This window comes from Gallus gallus, chromosome 2 (genome assembly GCF_016699485.2).
Source record: "Gallus gallus isolate bGalGal1 chromosome 2, bGalGal1.mat.broiler.GRCg7b, whole genome shotgun sequence".
Classification (NCBI taxonomy): domain Eukaryota; kingdom Metazoa; phylum Chordata; class Aves; order Galliformes; family Phasianidae; genus Gallus; species Gallus gallus.
In genome coordinates, this window is record NC_052533.1 from 78,328,866 (window position 1) to 78,351,599 (window position 22,734).

General features: G+C 37.5%; 1 protein-coding gene across 18 annotated transcripts in view; it reads left to right on the forward strand.

Annotated features, from left to right (window-relative positions):
• The window catches only part of SEMA5A (semaphorin 5A), a 332,072-nt gene that overhangs the window by 80,561 nt on the left and 228,777 nt on the right, over positions 1 to 22,734 (forward strand). For 10 of the 18 annotated variants that reach the window (XM_040695738.2, XM_046926696.1, XM_046926701.1 and 7 more), the window contains one exon: positions 4,838 to 4,931. The exons of 3 other annotated variants lie outside the window; for them this stretch is intronic. The gene's annotated coding sequence lies outside the window, so the exon portion shown is untranslated. Of the gene's footprint in view, positions 1 to 3,516; positions 3,564 to 4,837; positions 5,959 to 20,906; positions 21,154 to 22,734 lie in introns of those variants that run through there. 5 more of the 18 variants (XM_046926710.1, XM_040695737.2, XM_046926765.1 and 2 more) reach the window with 4 other exon arrangements.

Genomic DNA, 22,734 nt, shown 5'->3' on the forward strand with positions numbered 1-22,734 from the left:
GTTAGATGGGACATGAAATTTCTTGTCGGACTTCTAAAAGAGGCCCATTCCATGGGCTGTTTCTCTTTTATGAGTGTGGGTGCAGTAAAGTTGAAGCTATTTTCTTGCAGGTACCAATTGTAGAAGAAGTAGGAGCACTACAGTAATGGGTTTTAAGGAAGGAATGAGTTTTCTCAAGAAGATTGTTGCAGTTTCCTTCTTACAATATTTTATGTATATACACTATATATATCTAAGTCTCATAAAACAACTCTACATCCCCCTCAAATCTCAATCACAATGCCCTTCAGGGTTTAACAATTTTGGTCATTGACTTTCATTGCATAGTGAGTTTCTCTGATCAGGTAACTCTCAATTTCTTCTGCTGTCAGCGCTAACTCTGTTTGGCTGAAAAGATGTTACTGTTGTCTGTATCCTTGAACTAGAAAATGCTGTCTGGGTTATCATTCCAATTATTTCCAGATTCAGGAATCCATCTGAGGATTTTCTAGGTATCTTGGTAGCAAATGCCAGTGTCAAAAGAACATTTGACATGTCTTATATGTTTCAGTCAAAGGATTGAAAAAAAAAAAACGATGAGAATGATTTCACTCTACAAGAGCAAGCATTTGTATAAGATGTTTTGCTCTCAAAGTCAGGGAGGCCAGCATTGCATCAAAGCCCATTTATTTGAATTAAAATACTCAGTTGCATAATTTGCACGAAGTTGGATAAAGGGTATCTTTTCACCCCTTCTTCGATGTCTTCATGAAAAATATGACTTCAATGGAAGCAATAATTTCTTCTTTATTATTGTTTTTACCCATCTCCACTATTTTAAAGTAGGTAATTCTGTTCGTTTTGTCAACATTCTTAATAATGTATTATACTTTAAAAATTACTATTTTGGGAATTTTGGTGGTTTTTGGCAAGAACTAAGCACTGATTACTGGGCTATAAATCTGTAATGGTTTGTTAGAAGGTTAAATTTGCACTAACGTGTCCCGTCACTTTGACCTAGGTGGAGTTTAAGAGTGAAAGTAGGGCAAGTTCAGCATATTTTAAAGGACTGTTATTAGTCAAATCCCTGAAAAGCCAAATAAATGTGTGATTCTGTTTTATAATTTTCAGCCAGAGAATTGTGGCTGACTGGTGACTTCATGTATTCTGATTGATGTTTTCCCTGTCAACAGTACATTTCCTGTCCTGGCTCTCCAGTCTCTTCACCGGTTCTCGTTTTGGCCTGGTGGAGAATAAAGAGCCACTTTAACTGGAGTTAAAGCTGTGGGTAACTTATGGAACTAATTATCATTGTCAAGACCTTTCCTCTTGAAAAAACTGGAAAAGGGGTAGGGTGACCAGTAGTGTGCATATCGGTGTGCGGAATATGACCAGGGCATTTAGTTCTGAGTCTTGACGTGAGTTACAGCATGCAGTAATTCTGCTTTATGAGATCCCTTTTTATTTTCTCCTTTTCTCCAGAGATGATCTCCATGTGGGCTGTGAGTGTCTCATGTTCTGATGATGTTGGATTTACTATGTGTGCAAGTTAAGCCTGACAAATTATGGATGAGTCAGATCTGTTGCTTATGCGATTTGCACGTGAGAGCATATGCATGTGTGTGGGCATTCAAGTTTCTTAATGACTTAGAGCTTTTGTTCCAGCAAGCCAAAAGCTCTGTAATGCTTTAATAAGTACTGGTGGTGCTCCCGCTTTGTCCAGATGTGATTTCTGTTGAACCAGAATAATTTCTGTGCAGACCTGGACATTTCACAGCCCTGTGCATTAAAGAGGAGCAGTTACAGTACTCCCTGTGTTCATTTTCTGCCCTGGAATGTGTGTCCATGGATGTCTACATCCTTGGGGTGTGTTTGTGTGGGTTGCATCTGTGAAGTTTCAAACATCTGTTTCTGCAGAAAACTACTGAGTTTCATTCATTTTTGGTTTATTTTTTTCCTCCTAAAAATTCCTATATTTGTTTTGTCCTTATTTTGTTCAAAAGAATATTGTGAATTGAAAGACTTATAAACAAAATGCAGCACCAGAAAAAGGGCATTCCCATTTATTTCATGCTCCTTATGCCTAGACTTTGGCTTAATAATTGCCATCTTTCCGTGCCAGTTCTTCAGTCCAGCAAATAAGCTGATTTAATGAGATATTTCTTTATCTGAGGACTTTTTCAGCATGAAAAGGGAGAGATAAGTGGTAATATTATCTGGCCCGCGTTATAAGGAGAATTGTTAGATTTTGTAGAAGGAGCATAGGGTTGTATTTAGCAGATGTTCTAATCATTCTCTCCTGGAAGTGGAATCTATCTGCATAATGCAGGCACATTTTGGAGGAGGGGCAGAGGAGGGAAGATATTTGTATACCTTCTTCCCTACCCCTCCCCAATTTGGTATTCTGCTTTATTATTATTTTCCTCTTGCCGTCTGTTAGCAAAAAAAGCAAAAGGTTTAATTTGTTCAGTAGTATTTTAAGCAGAACTAAAAGTTTACTTTTAATGTGCATGAGAGTGCTGAAGTGGGAGGAAATAAACCCTCTCCCTAGAAGTTTCAGTAGTCCTTTAGAAAGGATAAGGTGGGAGACTGAGGGCATTGTCACCTTGGTCTATCTTTGGCAAATGACATTGAAGTAAAGTAATACATTCCTATATACGCCCAAATAAACAGATTGTTGTGGTGGTGTTTTTTTTTTTTGTTGTTTTTTTTTTGTTTTGTTTTTTCTGATCAGTCTTCTGGTTTTGACTTTGTTTACTACTCCTATCAGGGGTTAGTTTGGTATAGGCTGCTGCTCAGTCTAACTTAGAACTTACCTTGAGTACTAATTTTAGTTAATTGCTGGTGTTACCATACCCACGGCGTGTATCGTACCTTGCCCAGTGAGTATGCTGCCACAGAAATACCAGCATGGTTACCATATTAAGGTGTTTTAAGGAAAAAAGACATGAAGCTGTAGAAATCCAGACTTCACTGGTTTTGTTCTTCATGTACATGTTTTCCCTAATTCAGTGAGATGAATTCAGACTCTTCTTTCCAGTTTTGTCTAAGTAATTTTTAAGATAAGAATAAAAATACTATTGCTAAAGCTTTTATTTTGCTAAAATAAAATCTGAGATTTTTATGTAGAAATATAAATCATGAAATGAGTTGTAGGGAGACAGTGATGGGTTTAAGTGTATATAGAAAGCACTAGTACTGTCAGATTTGTTTAGAAAAATTGAGGTATATAGCCTTCTTTGTAATGTTTCAAAGAGTAATAATTCAGCTTCTCATTCTGGTGTAGCCAGTGCATGCATAAATCATGAGCACGCTGCATCTTAGAGATGTGATGCTTGTAGTTGTCTGTACAGCTTACTGTATGGTAACTGTTATAATTAATTACTTGACAGGCTGAATGTCTTTGAGCACTTTGTCATCAATGTGCATGGATGGCAGGTAGCTGGGCTGAAGTGTTTGAGTGTTCTCCAGTACCTAGCAATGTAGAGAGTAGAACTTGGTCCCCTTCCAAGATTTAAATTTGTCCTTGTCTTTCAGAAAAGTGGGAGGCAAAGAAAATGGTGATGCAGTGTCTTCTTGAATTTGTAAGTTTTGCCTACCACCTTGGACTTTGAAATTCAAAATGACCTTCTATCTTTGGCTTCAGTTATTCCCTACACCAAGAACACAGTATACAAATTTCCTATTGGTATCTTCCATAGCAGAGTTTAAGGTCACAGAATCTCATGGAGTGGTATCTGTGTGTGTGCATATGATATATGCTCTTAATTTAGAAGAAAATATGTAAATAATGAAAACTTCAAGTTCTTGGTGATCAGGAGCAGGGTGTTGGTGAGAAATCTGGACACTGTAACCATGAATCTAGATCGTTCTGCACATGTAGTATTTCCTCATTATACAATGCTTTTTAGGCTGAATTGCACATGCATTCAGCAGACTTCTTGAGACTTTCATAGGCTAGAAAAGAAGGGGGAAAAAGAATGGCAAGCACCTTCAATCATCAACTCTAGTCTCTTTATATAAGTGAGTAAACAGCAGAATAAGGACTCTTGCCTCAATTCTTTGATTAGGTTCAAGGGTGAATTTCTGCTGGTGTATTTGTTCTGTACACATTCAAGCAAAGAAATGAATGCTTAAACTAGGTGGCTTGTTACTGTTTCTTACTTCTGAAGTACCTTTTTGTTGAGGTGTTGAGAGTGGGAAACTGCTCTGTGATTCCAGTCTTGCCTAAGTAAAGACAGCAGTTGATTTATCATCAGTACCATTTTTTTTCTTTCAGTGAAGAAAAAAGTTCTTTTTTTTTTTTAATGTATTATCTTTATGTTTACAGTGAATTAACAGAGAAAGATGCATTGTGATCACTTCTTTGATGTGTATTTTGCATTCTTTTGAGATATGAGACAATAACTGTGTTTTTCTTGTGAACCTTCTTGTTTATGGAAAAGTGAAAAGCCACTAAAGATTTGTCCACATAGATTTTGCCATGAATTTCACTTTGGTCCAGATTTCAGCCCACAATTGAAGCTTATCAGTATGTTTATCAGTAGTTAAAGCACCAAGGAAGATTTTTACAATAATGATTTTTCTCAAATTCACGTCTCATGGATTTTGTTAACTCTTTGACAGGTATTCTTCTTTTCTGATTCTTATAATTAACTTAGCTGCCAGTTACTTAAAATATATTTTTTTTCCTGACTCATTGTTTGGTTCACCACTGTGCAATTCAGTGCTTCACATTTCTAATTTTTTGTCTTGAAAGACAGGTGCTTTTTTTTACTGCTTTAAATGTCTGAAAATTGCTGATGAGCTGTCTCTTCAATACTTAATATTTATTTATTTATTTTTTATCATCTCCTAGGAGTCTATGAAGTAGACCCAGGCTCCCTCTGCTAGGCTCTGCACAAACACAGAATAGAGACGGTAGATGACTGCAGAGGGATGGTGACTGAAAGGTAGGTGAGAGACTGCATTTGGTTCAGTGGGTAGATGCTGATGTCACAGAGAGATTAGATTGTAAGATGCTATCTGGAAAAAAGCCGAGAGCCAGCTTTGTAGACCATTACAAGTATTCTATCTTTCTCTACACGTAAACTAAGGAAGGAAGTAAGAAAAATAGAAATGGAAGAAATTGAAGGCAAACAGAACCTGCAGTTGTCCTTCGTTCTCTTCCTCCATTCAATTATGCTCATGTTTGAAAAGAGAAGCTGAAAATGAGAATGTTTATTTAAAGAAAAAAATGAAAGAGTAACTGTAAGACTAAAACATTCGTAGGTGGCAGGGACGGTATTTCAAGATGCTATTTTGGAGGCTACACACAAATGTTTACCATTGGTTTAAAAAGGACTTAGGAAAAAGGAACCTGTATAGCTAAATGACAAGGTAGAGGAAACTATTAAAAGCAAGAGGACATCTTCATTAAAGCTAAGGCTGTCTTCAAAGGAGGAAAATAGGAGAAAAAAAAGGGAGAAAAAAAAATGTCACACCAAAAGAACAAACAGGAAACAAACAAAACAGAAACTTCCCTATGAAGGTAAACATTGAATTAATAAGTGTTTTTTTTTTCTAAATAATCTGTTAGAAGGAAGCCAGTTAAGAGTTTGTGGGTCCTACACATAGAGACAGCAGGAAATGAATGAAATAGTAAAAAAGGCATGTCAGAAAACTACATAATTATTGTGCGTATGCATGTGCTCTCCACTGAAATGTGTGGGATGGTTCCTGTTTTGAAACCCTTCTTATGGGATGCTTATGAGGCTGCTGCTCTCATTTGAAAGCATTTGTAGGAGAGGTGGAAACAATTGCATGTTCCCATGTAACTTGCCAAGTTTTTAAGGAACTGAAAAGTGAAATAGACCAGCTACAGAGTGTGATATGCAGCCTCTAGCTTTAAGGCATCTCAGTAGCTGAGGATATGAAGATGCCTAATTTGATGTCACATTTTAGAAAGCATTCATTTGGAATCTAGGAACCTGTAAACTGGTAAGTCTTTTGTTTAAATTCAGTGGATTAATTCAGGTAATGGATTAGTGGATGTGTTAGGAAGTGCACTGGATAAATACGATAATGATACATGGAAAGCATTGATTTCTGTGAACAGGAGTGTTATGAAGAGACTGGCTAATGTTAGCCTTCAGCTACTTGAAAGGGTGCCTACAAAGATGATGGAACTAATGTTCTTAGTAGTAGCAAACTACGTAGCAGGGGGAGGGGAGAGTTAGCATGCTTAGGTTACAGATTAGAACATTCTGATTGGACATTTTGGGTAAACCTATTTCCCTAGGAGCTACTTGGGGTGGGTGTTGGGTCACTCCTCATGGAGGTTTTCAAGTGTCAGCTGGACAAAGCCATAGCTTACCTGATCTACTGTGACTTTTAGTAGTACACTGAACTGGATGACTCCCAGAGATCCTTTTCAGCCATTGTTTTTGTGGTTTGAAGCCTTGCTAAAATGCTGTGGTCTTTTGGAGGACTTAACAAGGATGCAGAGGAAAAAGATTTTGATGCATTGTTTTACTTACATTTTGAAAAGTCGTTCAAAGTCCTTACTATAAAACTTTGAAGGAATAAGACAGGCACAGGTTAGAGGGTAGGGCTGGCAACTTTGCAAATAATTGGTTAAATGACTGGAATCAAGACACCAGGACAAAATGTGGTTAATTCTCACAGGAGTTGGAAATCACCAGTGAATCTCTGTGGGTTCCCAGGAGGATTGTTACATTCCTAAGTGGCTTCAACAAAAGTTGAAGGATGGTGACGAGATTTGTTTCAGATGTTACCTTATTCAAGTCAAAAGAAGGTAAAAAGGGACTGGAATGAAAAACTACAGAAGAAACTTATAGAATTGAGTGGCCGTTAAAATGGCAGACTTAATTCAGATCAGTAATGGTAAAACCTGACCTAGTGAGCTGATCTTTGCACATCAAGAATGAGATATTGTGATTAGAAACAGTATTTTAATGAAAAAATCAGCAGTCACAAAGAAAACTTAAGTTGTCAGAAGTAGCTCTAAAAGGCTAGTGATCAAAATATCATCTGACCATTCTAAATATACGATGTGTTTAGCTCTGAAATACAGTGCACCATTTTAGTCTCACATCTCAGAAAGAGGGGAGTAAAATAGGAAAGGATTCAGAAAAAAAAGGACATAAAGAGTGAAGAGAGATGACAGAGGCATGGAACAACTTCTATGCAAGAACGACTGGGAGACTAGGTGAGAGCCTCCCAGTGGGAAGAGAGATTTTGCCCAGATGGTAATAATGGTACATATCTATAAAATTGTAAGAGCTGTAAGGTGTGTGGGTGGGAAATGAAGACTCCTTGCTGCCTTATTTTTATATCAGAAGAGTTATCAGTTGAAAAAGGCAAGAAGTGCTTTCAAAGCAAGGGAAGAAGTTTTTCTTTGCACACGCTGTGTAGGTTACTTCTGGGTTTCCTTGCCATAGGAAGCTGTACATACTGCATGGGAATAATGAGCTGCTGAACAAAGTTGGAAAAGGGAGGAAAAAGAATGCATGCAAAGGTGCTAGCTCTAGGTCAGGTAGTTAATCATCTGAAAGTTGTAGAAAGCTGTACGGTACGTGTTTTGGGGGCAGAGGAGCATATTTCTGCATAATTGCTCTGTTTTTCACTGTTGTGCTTGGCTGCTTCTGGAGGCAAGCTAGTGGATCAGGCTGGATATTTAGTCTGAATGAGTATGGTCATTCCTTGTGGGCTAAACATCCAGTCTGGTCTACTGTGACAATTCTGATGCAGTCTTTCATAAATAGTAAGGTTGCAGGGTGCAGTCCCAGAATAGAACTCTTGGTAGAACTGCTTTTAAAAATATTGAGCTGTTATGTAATTTGAGGTCTTACGCTGAACATAGAGAATTTTCCTCACTGTAAAATGAATGCTTGTTTTGGCACTTGATAAAGTATCATCCAATTAGTCCTAATATGTTCAAGATGTTTCATTGAGGGTTCAGTGCCTAGTCCAAAATCTCACTCTTCTGACTGCATTCCCTGTGCAGCCAGTACTGCCTGTCAAAACGAGAGTTAGTAAAAAAAAAAAAAACAAAAACCTTATCTTGCTATATGAGCACTAGTGGAACTTGCTTCTGTGTAGAGGTGGTGGACTGTGAGGGGAGAGATGAGTAAGATGAAATGGGAAAGATTAGAGAGGGTATAAAGTGTGAGAAGAGAGTGCTAAACTCAGAGATACTTCTGTCTTTACAAATTAATACGAGAGACAAAATGTTGGAGTTCTATTACAACAGTCAATGGGGCGAGGGTAAAAGTAATAGAGTTGCGAAATGGTAGCAGTTGAAATGGCCAAAACTGATGCAGCTGGTAAAGAAAGGTCAAGGGAGATTACTAGATAATGATTAGATTTAACTGAAGGAATTAAATGAGGTATAAATGAGGAATTAAATGAGGAATAAGTATGAGAAAGTACTGAAGAAAGTTATCAAAAATTAACAAAACTGCATTTTAGGATCTTAGAAGAAAGCAGCTGCTGGGAATGAAAGAAACAATGTCCCTCCTTTTCAGTCAGCAGTTTATGGGCTTGAGGTGGATGGATCCATGCGAGTAGTAAGGAGAAGTTTGCTACATCAGTATTTGTACTTCCTCCAGGAAGTTTTCTGAGGGTGCTTGAAATAAAAATGAAGTAAAAACACATGGGAGGCGAAAACAGGTGGTGGTAAAGAATAATTTGACTAAAATACTAGCAGGTTAAAAAATATGGAGGCTCCCAGGAATTCTAGGAAATATAGCCAAAATTCGAAGGACAAAGATCATATCAACATTTAAAACAGAGACATGCTGAGTCTAGAGGAAAGAATGTTTTTCTGTGCTGGAAAAGGGGATACAAGGGTGTGATTTTGGGCAAATGGATGGGAATCAGAGAATAAGAACAGTTACAAGAGGAAAAAAAGGAGGAGGAATATAAGGTAGGCCATTACCAATTAAAAGTATTACTTAACTCAGATGTTTCCCAAATCATCTAATTCTTTGAGCTCATCCAGGTAAGGGAAAGTCTTTCCTCATATTCCTTCTACCTCTTCTTGTATCTTCTTTGTGGCACTACGTGTGTGGTAATGAGAGGTTACCCATTGTGACCATGCCTAGGGCATTAAAACAAATGAAACATAAAAATGAAAGGCTTTTTTGTGGTTGTAGTTGTTGGGTGTTTCTTATGTTACAAATAATGTGCATTGCTTCAAAACAGCAATAGAAATTTCTGGGTGGAATGAAGGAGCTTCATTCTCTTTCAGGAGCTCTGTGCCTGATATGTAACATAATTGCAGACCACTGAGCTGCAAACAGCTTTGTGCTGAACTGATGAATTGCGCTGTACTCTCTGCATAGAAGGTGAAGGAGGATCAGACAGGGATGGATGAGGTCATTGTGTCTAATGGAAAGACCCTTTGCTTCTTGCTACAGAGAATGAGCCTCTTCCCACTAAAATCTGTTGTTAAGTCTCCAGAATTAATGATAGCTAGGAGTTGTTTTTAATACCTGATGTGAAATGAAATAGCCTTTGATGTATAATTTTAATCTGTCTCTTTAGTTTTCACACTTAACAAAAATCCGATGAACAGTAAGGGGTGACTTTTCTGTACTGGCATAACTGTATCTCCACCAGTCATACTTCTTTCTGCAATTGAGATGTTACTTTTAAGTATGCCATATATCTTTCAATTGCCTGAATCATCACAGGTTGCTTTCCCTTGTCTTGGTTGTTGAAAATATCAAGAGAATTTGTAGAAAAGGACACCATTTTGAGACTCTTTGAGTCATTTCTGTTGATACAGATTTGGTGTGTTTTTTTTTTTGTTTGTGGTTGCTGTTCTATTATTTTACTGCACATGACAATGACTTTTTTTTTTTACACTTACACTGTGTTAATGTACACAGTGTATAATCCATTTGCTCTGGAAGCCCTTCTGCATGAAAACATTAAAAGTGGCTGGAATTACTTTTCACTCACCTTCAGGTTGCATTTTTCTAAAATATGGTGGAATCCACTGCTGGAAAACAGGGAAGATTGACAGCCCTGGAAATTGAAAACCATGTTTATCGGTGGAATAGATAACACAGCCTAGCTTGTACAAACTCTGTATCATGGCAATATGACTCATGATTAACCTGCTGAGATGACCTCTGCTTGAGTTCTTTATGAAACACTGAAGGTATGCAAAGATTTTTGCACAGTGAGAACTGTGTTTCAGTTTGCTTTCATATCTTGTTGTATGATATATTTATTACAGCGTAAACATAGGTTTGTATCTTTAAAAGGAAAAGGACTGTGAAGTCCATACTGGATTTTCCATGCAGAAAAGCTGTGTTTATCTAAAATTGTATTGGTTAGTTGTAGAGTTTGATATGGCTGTAGTAACTGAAGAAGTAAATGATAAAATGATATCTTATGTTAACAATTTGAGAAACAGAATGTATCAAGGTATGTATCACTTCAGCAATAAAGGCTCTTTTGTGAGGTCATTCTCTGGCTATCTCATAGTGGGGAAGTGGTATGTAACTGAGGAGAGAGTTGGCCTGGTAAGAGAAAGGACATAGGGAAATTTTTGCTTTTAAATGATGCTTTTGAGAGTAGTATGCCAGTCCCTCTCTCAATGACGAAACATGCTCAGGTAGAGCGTAACAAGTGCACCATACAAAATAACTTCTGTTATTACTCCTCCAGAAGTTGAATGTCATTCAAATCATCTCTGTCTTCGAGTTATGCATCTTATAATGTTGATTTAAATTTCTAATTTTTTTTCCTGTCCAAATACACACAATATCAGCAAGTTTCTTTGTTTTCTCTGTTGTGTCCAGTCTGTTTTCCTCTCAGTCCCTTTCTAGGTCAAGCTTCACATTTCATTATTACACAAGGCTCCTGGTGGAAAGACCTTGCATCCTTGACATTTTCTTTCTAGACTCTTTATTTTGAGTTCCAACAATTCCATTCCATAGACCATTCTCATAGCAAAGAGGGGGCATGCCTATGATGCTTGTATCTTGTTACACCACTATGTAAACTGGCACTTTTCTGCTCTGTCTTAATCATTCTTTAACACCACACCTACAGCCAAAGGGCAGGTTTTAGCTGGACTTTATTCCTGATAAATTTTATTGTACTTTTGTGTTTCCTTGTGTCATTGACAGGCTATTTGCAAGTCGTTTGCTTGTTTTCACAGTCATTTTCCTTGACTTGCTATTCCTTCTAGAGCTTTATGCAGGATCTGTTGTTCTGTAAGTAACTTTAACCTTAGGTCTTTGTAAAGTAATGTGCAAACGTCATCAAAGCTAAGAGCTGGTAAAGAAGGGAGAAGAAACATAATTGCAGCAGGATTACAGAAGAGCAGAAGGAGTAGAAGTGGTAGGAAATAAGAAAGCATGCTTAGAACTCCTGGAATTCTGAGGAAAGAAATAAAAACAAATACAAGATACCCTCTTGTGAATATTCAACAAAAAGAAGGTTTTGGCTGGCTCAGAAAGGAGAGGTGCTCAGGTCTGCAGTGGCTCATAAAGCTGAAGGACAGAAATATCAATGTGCCGTGATTTCTAAGGGGAGGAAATTCATTCTTTTTTTTTTTTTTTCCTAAAGGACTCAGCATTACTTATAGTCATGCAGAGACTTTTTTTTCTCATGTTTTAACTCACCTTTATCAGTAACCACTTGCATCCAATGTAGCATGCCAAATCTTTGATAAATACCTAAGAAAATGGGGGAAAATAGTTGGTCTGGCTTGTTTGTGCATTGGTTGACGGGTCTAAAGCTCAGGGTAAAACACAGGAGTAAACTCAAATATGTGCTCTCTTCCCTGGTGCTGAGGAGTGAGAGGGGATCCTGGCACAGCCTGTATGAGATTATGTTGATGGTGTGTATTATAGCCTGGGTTAGCCAGCAGCCAGCTCAGGAATGGTTTGGCTCTGTATGGCTCAGGGGAAGCAGGATGTTGCATTGCCTCTGTGATGTATGGAGGGAAGGGGATAAGAAAGCTGGACTGCAGTAGAGGGTGAGAGGGAGAGTGGAAAGTGGAAGGTATGTGTTATAGGAGGTGCACTGTGTTTTAATGAAGGTAACCGAGCACAAAGAGGAGTCCTGGCTATAACTTAAGGCTTTTGGAAGCAGATCATGATGGCCTTAAGTAAGAGTAGTTAAGGATGTTTCTGACTGTAGGTCATCCAGCCTTGCCTGACAGTGTGCTGGAGAGCTGTTGCAGTGGGGAGAGAGCTCTCAAAGGTTTTTTAACTAGCTTTTCACACCTGTAGGTATACTGTGTGCCGTAAAACACAGGGATAGATGGGAACGTCCCATTTAGGCGAGAGTGCTAGGAAAAACTTAGATGTAATAAAACAGTCTAAGAAAGCTGGAAAAAGCTTTTATTTTTAGAAAATCAGGGAGAATATGAAATCATCCTATACATTTCTGTTTGTGAGCTCAAGGTGACTTTTGACAAGTTAGCTCTCTGAATCTTAGATTCCTCACAAGGAAGAGGCTAAGACTTTTTCAAGGTACACAGTCTATGCATACTTGCTGTATGCTTATAAGATTCCAAAGTGATAAATGAAAAATGATGTATCCAAAGCTACAGAAGTCTAAAGCTATTTTGGATATGATGAAGACATCAGTGACGCTTTATGTAATTTGGTCCTTGACTGATGGAAACTGTCAGCTGCTGAGAGACCATTGGGGAAGATGTCATCAGACAAATTGGATTTTCACAACATTGTTACTTTGTGAAATAACTTTATGGAATGCTTTTTTATTATTTTTTTTATGTTTTTTCTGAAAGCTCTTAAATACAAATGATTAAAAAGAGTCACTATCAGCAATTAGGTAAAACTTTGGAAATATAAATGAAGTTAAAAAAACACTTTTGAAGAAGGATACTTTCAGTCTCAGAAAAGCTGTTGTGTGTGTGTGTGTGTGTGTGTATATATGTGTGTATATAGATATATATATATTTTTTAAGATACAAATGCGCAGTGAAGCACAGTGTGTGTTCTGAAGGAAACCCCCGAGCAGCTTCTGTGTATTGGAACAAATATGTCAGGAGACGTTTCTCAGGTAGCGCAAGGTTATTTGACTTATCCTTATTTGTTGTTTGACAGCTTCATCAGGTGCATTCTACTAGCTAGTACGTAATTTCTGTTGTGTCAATTTTTACTACTTCTAAACAAAATGTAACTTAAATATTTTAAAAATGGTGTTGGGGGAAGAAAATAAACTACTTTTCTTTTTCTCCTTAGAAAGATTTCTTTTTCAATCTTGCCCTATCTAGTAAAAGGAAACAAGATTCCATTGCTAGGAAGCTCAGGCATGCTCAGGGATGTTCCTAGCATCCATGAGACAGTTTTATGTGTATATGTGGGATTTTAAGTGTAAGCATTGTATTAATTTTGAACTTTATCTTTTGTCTTTCACTTTGGTTGAACTTCTTAAAAGACCATTCTACAGCCGAAATCTTAAGATTTCATTACTTTTAATTTCACCTCATTTATTTTAGGAAAGAAATTATGAACTTGATCCTTCACAGAAAGTAGAAGATATGTCTCTGGTCCTTGGAGGCATAGTGAAAAATTAACAGAAGTTAGATGATGGTTTGGGAAAATACAACTGGAACCAATATTTTCTTGTCAAATTTGTTGTTCTAGGTTTCAGGTAGTATTATGAGGGTTTTATATGCTTCTGATAGATATCTTCAAAAGACACAATTGTTAGTCACATACTTAATGTTCCTAATTAAAAAATACAGGTTTGCATGATGTCTTTGAATATTTTGAATATTAACACAACTGAGTGTGATATAGAAGAGATTTTTATGTTTTTCCTGCTGCAGTTCTCATTTGAATCAGAGATCTAAATACGAAATCTGGTATGGAGGAGTATCATGGGAATTAGTGAATCATGGAATTGCTTGGGTTGGAAAGGACCTTTAAGTCCATCCAGCTCCAACCCCTGCTGTGGGCAGGTCTGCCACCCACCAGCTCAGCTGCCCAGGGCCCCATCCAACCTGGCCTTGAACCTCCAGGGATGGGGCATCCACACCTCCTCCTGACTTGCTGGGGCCTCACTGCCCTCTGAGTAAAGAAACGTAGTATGGAAAAATAAAATAGATGATTTCCTTTGAACAGTATTGCCTGTATGTTAATCACAGGATTGGAATAAATGTTAAACTTCATTAATTTGCATATGACATTGACATAAGTGCATAGGAAAACTTCTGCTGAAGCAGAAAAAAACTTAATAATCTTTGCAGTGGTAATGGTAAAGATCAAAGAAAGTGGAATAGTTGCCTGCTTACCCTAGGCTTTCTCTGTAATTGTTGCAGAGACACTGCGTGGTTCAGTTCACTCAAGTGTTCTTCTCTGGGTACTATCTCTATTACCTGTCCAAGAACTGGAGTAGTAACCAGAAGCTTGGTGAGATGGATAGGTGTTTTGAGGGCTTGTCTTGATAGAAAAACTACATATAAATAAGGAGATGTGGAACAGAAGTGTTCCATAACAAGATGTGGAATCAGAGGTCTGAGTTTCCCATTTCCTTTTTATCAGTGTGATAAACCTTACTGTTGCTTAACATGTTGATGTAAGGAGAGATACTGTTGGTTATTAATGGGAAGAAATCGTTGGCTAGGAAAGACTTAAGAGGAGGTAGGAATCTGAAATGCATTTGCAAATGCCTGTGTGCAGCAGTGAGTGGATTCAGCAGGTGTATACCTTACACTGTATCTCAACTGTCAAAGCTGTGGCCACTGTGAATTTGCTGAAATTTATTTAAAAGCCATTGCTCTATAGAATTGTACCAAAAAAATGCAGGACCAAACCCAACAGAAGAATAAATTTGCCTGAATTATATTTGACTGAAGCAGTCACTTCATGACATTTCGGAGCTCCTCCAGCAGTTCTTATAAGTATTAACTACTTGAATACAATCTTTATTTTGGAAGTTTGCCTAGTATTAATGTGCAGACTATCCTCTGATAGTTCTGTTTTAACAGTACAATTTTGTCCTTTATATTCGTGATTTAGCATAATGCTCTTTGAAACGCTAGTCCTTAGGAAAGATAATTCCAAGTACTATATCAAGCACTTCTGTACAGTGACTTACAAAACCATAGATATTTATTTATTAGCTTTTAGACTTGACATTCTACAGTTTTCAGTTAGATATTAAATTTAAAAAAACCAAAAACACAATGATTTGAAGTTGCTTTATTACTGTCTTGCTTCTGTTTTTTCTTACATCCACGTACAAATTTTGACATTTTTCCTGCGTAGTTTGTAGATACAAAAATACGTTTCCAGATGGCTACAATGATAATGTGGTGTGATGATCTTCTGCCTTAATTATTCAACAAACACAACTCAAATCTGTGTTGTCTGTTCCCCGTTTATCTAGAATACAAGAGCTAAACTTGCATTACTCTCGTATTACCATATTTTCAAAGCCACTTTTTATACAATTTCAAGGCCACATGCAAATTTTCATCCAACTCCAACCTTTACCTTCCTTATTCTCCAATTGACTGAATATATATTCTCATTGTAGCCAAATGTCTTCAGCTGGTTATCTAAGTGCATTGTCTTCTGATGCTCCATTGCATGCAGATCTGCTCAGTCATCAATTACAACATTTTGTTCACTGAAGTCCTGGTTTTAAACCTGCATTGTTGTATCTTCCAGCACAAGATGGTTTACAGTGACGTGAGGGATGACAAGGCATCCTGAACTATACTATCTCCTGCATCAAACTTGTATCTCGGCAAAGATCACAGTAGAAGGCAAGACACGTGGCCAGATTACAAGCAAGAGTTTTTTTGTGATGACTTTTTATATAAAATGAAGTATCAATGCATTGGTAATGCAGAATAATAATCACAGCTTTACTTGTGGTTATGACTGTGGTTCAATAGACATCACTCATTCCCAGCAGAGAAACTTGACAATTGACTTTTTCTGTGGCTCCCTTACAAGGAGCATGGATGCCTTTTTACCAGTGTATTACAGTGAGTAAGTTAACAGTTGTCTCACTCCTGGGAAGAATAGGACATTGAAGGCTGTTCAAGAAATGTCATCATTGAAGTGTTTCCCTTTAAAACAAGGCATTTTTTGCCCTTCTCTAAGGTGCTTAGTTTTGTGAAATAATTATGTAGCCTAAGATGAGGGAAAAGCAGTGATTTAAACTGAGGCTGGGTTTGCTAGTAAGTATGGTAAAAATAAATGTTAAAAATACTCTAATCATCTGGTCATTTGTTTTTCTTAGTAATAATTGTCCAGTGTAGTGGACTGACATCTTTTTATTGCATTCAAATTTAATGGCTAAATAAGATTTTTTGAAATTCATTTTCATTTAATGAGGTGTAGAGCATCTTTATTCTGGGTCAGTATTACTAGGTCTCTGAACGTACATGTTTCTTTAAATTCTTTTGTCCATATTTCATTTTATCCCTCAGGAACATGTCAGAGATATTTAGAAAGCATTTGCACAAGAGCCACTAACAACCTTGCTAAAATAATAAAAAACTTCTGAAGTTTAATTTTATATTGTGTTTTGTGAAGGATGGCAGTTGTGAGAAGCTCCATTTTATGCCTGCAGGAGTCTGTTGATACTGAGGCCTTTGTTGACTCAGTTGTAACCAGGAGACAGATATCTTTCCATACTGTAGGGCCTCCTAATAGATTAGTGAGGGAATATTAAAGAAAAAATGCAATGGACTGGGTATCTGGGCACTATTTCATCTTGCAATCAGGGCTTATGCACTGTAGTATGTGATCTGAAAAAGGCTATGCAATGCATTTTTCCATGATTTACAGTCAGACATATTCACTTTTCACTAGATTTTATGAATAATGTGTAACTACTGACTTGTATGTACCATACGGCAACAAAAGTTAGTAAAATGAAGCCTATGAATGTCATGCAGTGCAGACTCAGATCTTTGCAGAGTACATGGACACAAGGCTGGGCTGCAAGGATCCCACTTCACACGTGGCCCTTGTCGGTGTCGGTGCTCAGTCCCTTTGCAAAGCTCTGTCATTTTTAAATTCATCAGAATACTGGGACAAGGACTGTCTACTGAACTGCTATTGCTCACAATACCTGTGAGTACTGTACAGCTATGTGAACTGGTAAGAGAAATGCTTTCCCCTTTCTTCCTGTAGATCAGCATGTGTTATATGCTGTGTTGATGGTATTGGCTATCTCTTGGGCCCTAAGAAAAGGCATGTAGTTTTCCAATAAGAGTATCAACTGAAAAAGGAGCAGGTGAGCTTGGTATGGATAGAAAGGAAAAGAAGAAAAGCAAGGGTGTGTAAATGGATCTGTGAATTACTACAGTTTGTCCCCTCTATGTCCTTTTCTTGTGCTGCCTTTCGCTTCTGCCCTCTCCTGGTTCATTTCTCTCACCTCATTTCTTCCCTTTGGCTGCTAAACTTCCTCTGGTTCTCCTTCCGACTTTCTCCACTGCTCAGACTATTTGCAAGCAGAGATTACTATTTCATTGTTTTCCTATAAAGTTATTTTTTAAAGGAAGGTCTGTGTTATCCCTTAGCATCTCTTCATCTGTCTCCTCAGATTGACTTCTAGTTACCAGACAGAAAATCCCAGCTCTGTGAATGTCCCTATCAATGTGCTGGGGAGGCTGCTCTGGGTGACTGGCTGTAAGGGGAAGGAAACTAATGGTGGGGGTCTGGGGCTTGAGAGGATCCCAAAAATGCTGGGGAGCTAAGGATTAGTCAACAGAGTAGGGACTGGGGAGGAAAAATAAACCCCCCAAAACCTGTGGTTTTGTTCTAGTTTTGGCCTACACTGTACTGGTATAACTACTTCTATTCTTGTCTTTGTGATCTTCTGTTCTGCGTGGACCTGCTGGGTTGGCTGGTGCTTGTGCAAGGATGCTGCCATCCACAACCACTCTGCCCAATGATGAGACAGTCATGCTCACAGCATGATGAATGAGATCTGAAGCACCATTAAAAACTTGCTTTGTTCATCTGTTGAAAGCTACCTTCATGGTTATCACAAACATTGCAGCTCTTTGAGTAGCCCTGGAGAACTAGCTTTTGTGACAGAATATTCTTTTGCTGTCACTATAAGCAACAGATTTTAGCAGGCTTTTGGCAGAATGTCTCTATGAATTTAAGGATTGATTTTTATTTTTTATTTTTTACTCTGTTAGTCAATGACAGCTGATGGGTAACTGCCTCTTGCGGATCTTAAAATTCATGCCACTGCAGAAATGAGTGGTGACATTAAAAAAAAAAGTTGAAGCAACTTGGTAATCAGTTTGTTAATTGAAACCGAGTCTCACTTTATGAGAATACAAATTAGAAGGACCTGGTCTGTTGCATAGCAAACAGTCTACGTTACTGGGTCCGGTGATAAGACAGGATGACAAATGCTTCAACTTCTGCGTTGAAGGTCTGGGGCCTCCAGTTTCAACTCGGTGTTTAATGAGGTTATCTTTGAGCTATTGCTCTAATCTAATTGAGTATCTGAGAGATACACGCATATTTCTAAAGCTGTTTAGAATACGGGGTTTATCTTAAAGTGATTACGTTATAAGGAGGTGTAGCTTTTATTTGTGGATGTGACAGGAACACTGAATTAATCACAGTAGTAACAATGGCTATTTTTTATAAACAAGATTTAAATGAGTTTTGAAATTGTATCTATGTAATGTTAGGAGAGAGGTGATTAAAAAAAGAACGCATTTGTGAAACGCACGAAATTTAACTGGTACATAGTAAAGACACAGGTATTTTTTACTGGAAGAGAGTGGAGTACTGTTATTCCAGGCTGATGTGGACCCTTGATGCCTCTAACTGCCTCTAGCCCTTCCTGCTTCTGGATTTCACCTGTGGTGTTGCCAGTGCTGGCAATTGAGAGCATAGACATCTTCTAAAAATTAAGCTAGATTTTCTATTTTATTATTATTATTATTATTTTGTAGCCACCCCATATGGAAACATAGAATCATTAAGGTTAGAAGAGATCTCTAAGATCATCCAGTCCAACTCCCAACGCATCCCCACCATGCCCACTAACCATGTCCCTCAGTGCCACATCCACATGCTCGAACACCTCCAGGGATGGTGACTCCACCACCTCCCTGAGCAGCCTGTGCCACTGCCTCACTGCTCTTTCTGAGAAGTATTTCCTAATATTTAACCTGAACATAAGTAATATTGTCTGACTGCTAAGTTCTGGTTTTAGGGCTTTTCCCTCTCTATGTCCCTTACAGCCACTCTTCCCCTTTTAAAATGTATTTGTTAGATGATACAGCTTTTTTTTTTTTTTTTTTTTTTTGAATTCCTTTTTCTAGCAATCCGCTCAAATGGCTTACATGAATTTGAGGAGTTTGGCTTATGAAATCAAGCCATTACAGAAAAAAAGGCACTGAGTGACATCCTAGGGGTGTTCACAAGTTCCAGTTTTATGGCCATGCAGCTCCTGATGTAGATTCAGGATTTTTCTGAATATTTACTAACAATGCACAACTATGGGAGCTTTTTCTTTTTAAAGAGAAAACAGCAGTTCCCCCTTCTAGCTGCATCTCTTGCAGTAATGTTCTATTCTTCAAATAAGTTGTAAAGATGTCCCAGTAACAGTACAGTAGACAAACTTGATATTTTTTAAAAGTACTGACATGATTGAAGATGAAATAATTGTTGCTAAATATTTTAAAATGTGTAGTATTAATACAGAACAACATATTTATTTTAATTCATAACGCTATTCTAATGCAGTAGTGTAATGTATATGTAGTCTGTAATTAGCCAAGTACTTTTATTTCTGGTTCATGCTTATGCACAAGGTGTATGTTGTCCAGAGCAGTTAGTATATTTCTATCACCCTTTGTGTTTTGCAGTCCCAGAAGTGTAGAAAAGCAGACAGGGAAAGTGAAATGTATCTCCCAAAGCAAGTTGCAAGAGTAGTGTCTGCAGTAGTGGGCCCTGTGTGTAATCTGAAACTAGCATCTTTTAACTGTACTCTGTTTCCATACTTATACTGACGTAAGTTCACTTTGTCATGCTCTGAAATTGCTATTAAGCTGACAGAGAATCAATGTAGATAATTATTTGAAAGCATTGTTGCCACTGGACAGCTGCCGTTTGCATGGCAACTCTGTTCCTTATACAGCAGCTTGTTTTAGCCAAATAAAAGAAAACTCAGTTTATAATTCAGAGGTAGACTGAAATTTTTGTTTTGTTTTGTTTTTAGGTGTAGAAATATTGGCATTCTAAATAGATGAATTTAGTTCTTGGAGGGAACAGTCTCTAATGAATCTGCATGGAGCTAATGTAGATGTAACAGGCCTTCCATGCTTAGCTTTTCTCTTTAGCAATAGATATCTTTTGTTGGCTCAACCAATGAAGAAGATTTTGAATTATTTTTTCCTTCTCAAATGTACCTTATGGATAAACAAAATACTACTTTGGTAAATAATAATACACTTACCTAATTAACCTTGTATTTCTTCTTGGCAAATAAGGTCCAGAAAAATGGATGAGGGAGTGAGAGTGCACAAACCCCTTTAAAAATAGAAATAGAATAATATACTGAATTCTCTAATTCTGTGTTTTTCTTTTTACATCCTCATGTTATTTTAGAGACTTGCAAAATGTAACTTGTCAGAAGTCTAAAAAGCCATGCTAGAAAAACAGTATAATTAATACATCTAATTTGCCAATTCCCAAATGTATAGCAGTAGTTTAAAAAGTGGTCAGAGTGGCTATTCCTGATCAGTTCTGAAGAATGCTGACTGTTCCATTTCATTGTTGAGATTTGCCTATAGAGATTGTGCAGAAATGGAGGAAACTAGCCTGAAAGTTTTGTGTTTAATGTTCTGTTTGTGTTGGTCCAATGCCCCACATGAAGTGCCAGTTCTTAGCATAACAGTCACACTTCTATAAAGGAGAAGGAGCCAGTCCTTTGTCTGCATCAAGACTTCTGAATCTGTTGCATTGTTTCAGTGCTGCACAGGCACTGAGTTCAGGTATTGCCTATACCAGCTTGTTCCTGCAAGCAAGATCTCAAGAAGAGAGATGGAGCTTGTCTGGAGGCCATTACTGCAGGGTGAGCAAAAGGGAGCAATCTAATTCCTGCAAATTCTGTAGAAAACAACTTGTTTTTGAAGGATTTTCTAGGGTGTCTGTTCACGCTGTTCATACGTGCTGAGAGGTGTGTGTATTTTTTTGTTTTACTTCTTAAATGTTTTAATTTTTGTTACTCTTGTTGTGTGTTGGTGTAGTTTTCCTTTTCCTTTCTCCATTTGTCCATACCATACGGTAATGAAGTGGTTAGTGAGTTTCTGTTCCTCCCAGTTTCTTAGCTGCCATAAAGCTCATCCTTTTCTTGTGAGAGACCCGGTGATAAAAGTTCCATCTGGTTCCAGCTTGCTTTACTGTTCTCTTGTCTGGCTAGGGTTGCTGAAACTCTTCTGAGTTGCAAGTAAGCTTCTACTTGCAGTTACCCACAATGTATTTGATTTGAATTTATTACTTTAATTGTATTAATGAATACATTTAATTAAATGGCATTGAATTAATGAATTAGTACATTTTATGAATTTAAAAAGGTAGTAGTTGAGCTAGAAAGAAACTTAAACTTTACTGTTTATCTCAGAGCTATTTTATCAGAAGTGCATTCACTTTCTTCCTTGTGTCTCCTGCACAGTCTAACCTTGTCTTTGGATATTCTGCTTGAGAGAAATGGTGTGTTTTCTGCCTTCATCTTCACAATATGAGAAGCATATAGTGAGAGAAAGGAGCACAGTGATGTTAGAAAGAAAGTTTTTGCCCTAGAATTCTTCTATAACATGACTATACAAGTATACAGCATTTACAGACAGGGAGCCAGAGAAGGCTGAGCTTCCAATATTAATGCTTCATTTTTCTCTTGTTTAATTTATTTCCATTTTGTATTCACATATTTATGGGCATTTCTGGGACTTTGCGAATTAAAGGAAATAAAATTTGTTTCTTTAATATGAAAGTACCACATTGCTAGGTGCTGGAATAGCTGCTGCTGCACTATGAACAAGAAAAACAGCTTCTGAAAACCTGTGATGTGGTATCTGTCCCTCATTTTGCTTCCTAAATACACATACATAATCTTACAGAAACCTGAATTAGAACCACCTGGTAGTAATATACTGGTGCTATCTGTAAGTTAGTAATATCCATTAGCTATGATATAACCCACATAAACTAGTTGAATTTGGATCCGAATGGTGCATAATGCTTGAAATGTCATCCTTGCAGAAAATGAACTACCAAAACACTGGAACAGGAATTTTATGCCCCTTTATGCATGAGCACACAGAATTTCTATAAGCAGGTATTGCCTGCTGTGAGCCACAAGCAGTTTATAGGAACAGATTCATACTGGAATGTGGTAGTATAAGATATATGACTTCAAAATATAGGAATCTGAATTTAACAGGCTAGAAACATCCCTCTCACTTTTTTTTCCCTGCAAAATGTAAGCAAATTTAGCATAAAAGCTGAAATATACTATTAAATTCACATACTGTTCAGATGTGTTATGTCTGTGATCTAATTATTTTGCTTTAAATTCATGAGGATTGGATGTGTCCAGGTCTTGGCTGGAAGGATTTTTAAGGCAGTAAAATAAAGTAGCGAGGGAAGCACAGTTGATCTTATGAAGGCTGCTCCAGTGTATTAGAGAGCAATGTTTACTAACCATTCTGCTTTCTGAGCACAGCTTTTATAACACTGGCCTTACTAAGAAGTATCTATT